Source organism: Dipodomys ordii, unplaced genomic scaffold (assembly GCF_000151885.1).
Source record: "Dipodomys ordii isolate 6190 unplaced genomic scaffold, Dord_2.0 Scaffold105, whole genome shotgun sequence".
Lineage (NCBI taxonomy): Eukaryota > Metazoa > Chordata > Mammalia > Rodentia > Heteromyidae > Dipodomys > Dipodomys ordii.
Genome location: NW_012267321.1, coordinates 2,149,322 through 2,151,618, shown reverse-complemented (window position 1 = coordinate 2,151,618; position 2,297 = coordinate 2,149,322). Strand labels below are relative to the sequence as shown.

General features: G+C 52.7%; 1 long non-coding RNA gene across 1 annotated transcript; it reads right to left on the bottom strand.

Annotated features, from left to right (window-relative positions):
* Window positions 1-222: 222 nt before the first annotated feature.
* LOC105994367 lies at window positions 223-1,619 on the bottom strand. Its single transcript, XR_001175499.1, has 3 exons — window positions 1,573-1,619; window positions 566-742; window positions 223-489 (listed from the first exon to the last, which is right to left on the bottom strand). It is a non-coding gene; the product is annotated as an uncharacterized LOC105994367 (long non-coding RNA).
* Between the last annotated feature and the right edge of the window lie 678 nt (window positions 1,620-2,297).

Here is a 2,297-nt window from a genome sequence, read left to right as displayed (position 1 = left end):
TAGTCACTCAGGAGGCTGAGATCTGAGGATCACAGTTCAAAGCCAAGTAGAGCAGGAAAGTCTAAGAGACTCTGATCTCCAATTAACTGAACTACCAAAAAAGACAGAAGTGGAAATGTGACTCAAGTGGTAGAATAGCAGCTTTGGGCAAAAGAGCTCAGGACAGCACCCAGGCCCTGAATTCAAGACCCAGGACTGGGGAAGAAATAAAAGAGAGAACCCAAAGCTGAAAAGAACAGCAGAAAGGTTTCAGCAAGAACACAGGAACACTTGGTGGGTGATGCCCTCCTGTGCCCATGCCCAGTGGAGGGGACAGGGATGAGGAAAGGCGTGGGGGATGTGAGCACACGGCTTGCAGCACCCAGGCCAGCTCTGTGCACAGGAAGGAGACGCCACATGGCTTTACCTGAGTCACAGCTGCCATCCCTGCTCCTTGTCTTTCCTCCTCCTCCTCAGGTAATATCACTTTCCAGAAGTCAGTCTTGAGTGCTGAAAATATGCTGTTTAATGCTCACACCCAACATGCACTCCTTACGTTCCAGCCCTAGCCCAGGGAGGACCTCACCATGGGGAAGATGGGGTGGTGGGGAATGCCGGTCCTGGGGCTGGAACTCAGGACCTGGGCTCTGTGCCTGAGCTTGTTTCCTCAAGGCTGGTGCTCTACCACCTGAGGCATAGCTCCACTCTTGCTTTCTGTTGGTTAATTAGAAGAGTCTCAGGGAGGGTTGAAGAGCCAAAGTCACTGAATGAAAAAGCACCAAGTACACAGTTTGAGTCCCAGTCTGTGACCAAAAAACAAAACAAAAACAAAAAACAATCTTTCCTGTTCAGGCTGACGTCAAACCCCTCCAACCTCACATCTCAGCCTTCTGAGTGGCAAGGGTTACAACCATGAGCCCTGCTCCCTCTACTCTCCTTGTAACTAGAGACTCCTCTTTCCCATGGACCAAATGGCTCTGCCCAATTTCAAATTGTTCTCTCCTCCCTCCTGGAAGTGCTCTCTGGTTTCCTACACCCTGTTACCTATGTGATGTCTTGGATCTTTCTGGAGATGGAGATTCTGCCTTTCTCCATTTGCTTTCCTCTCTGCTCATGTCACTGAATCTTTGCAAAGATTACACCCCGTTACTACTTTGTCACCTGCTATTGGGGCTCTCTCTTCTCTTCCTGTTTTTCTGATTTTCTTTCAGTCTTTCTCCTGATGATCCATTGCCCTCACCTTCATACAGCCCCACCTACAGTTCAAGTGTAAGGAGGCAGGTCCCAGGTTCTCCTGTACCCCTCATCAGTGAGGGAAAGGATGGGGAGAGGTGGCAGTGCAGCACAGGGTAGCCTAGAGGGTGAGTTGGGGTAAGCTGAAGTGGGTAGGGGTGAGGTGAGTTGGGTATGGTTGAGGTGGGTTGAGGTTTGGTGAGGTGGGTAGGGGTGAGGTGAGGTGAGGTGAGTTGAGGTTGTTAGGACCTGCTTAGCCTAAAGGTCTTCATTTTGTGCAAACAGCCATTCTGTTGTTTATTCAGTAAACACAAGCTAACCCTGCCCTTAAAGGAACTGACTCAGCCTAGAGGAACTTACTTTGAAAAAGGAATGCAGGAAACCAGTAAGATTTGGTCAGCTAGTTCCTGAGAACAGAGAGCAGAAAACAGGGCTGTCAGACCAGTAGAGATGCCCAATCAGTGAAAAGCACATACGGAACCTCCCCATTTCTGACCAATAAAGATGAACTTCAGCTCCTGGCAGCTCTGCTCACGGTCAGCTTGTGGTGTGCGTTCTGCCCTATAAAAGCCACCAGTGAGATTGGGCAGGTGGCTCTCTCCACAGAACCAGCCCTGCCTGGTCCGTGCAGCTTTCCATGCTTGGTGAGAAATAAATCTCTAACTTTCCCTTTGTATCAGTCTGGTTTCTCTGATCAAGGACCCCGGTGAGGTGAGGACAGTAGGGGTGAGGTGAGGACAGCAGGGGTGAGGCGAGTTGGGTAGAGGTGAGTAGGGGTGAGGTGGGTAGGGGTGAGGTAAGGTGGGTAGAGGTGGGTAGGGGTGAGGTGTGGTGGATGTAGGTAGGGATGAAGTGAGGTCAGATGGGGTGGGGTGAGGTTCGGTGGGTAGGGGTGAGGAGGGTAGAGTCGGGGGACGGGTCCTGGCCGGTCCCCGCCATTGCACGAGCTTCCAGAAACCCCTAGAAGACCCCGGGGCGGGAGGAGCGGCGCCCGCTCGGGTTCCCCCGACCCCAGGTTCCGAGGTCCGCACTCGGCGCCGCCCGCAAAGCCGCGGAGCCCCGGTCACAGCGCCAACCCGCGTGGG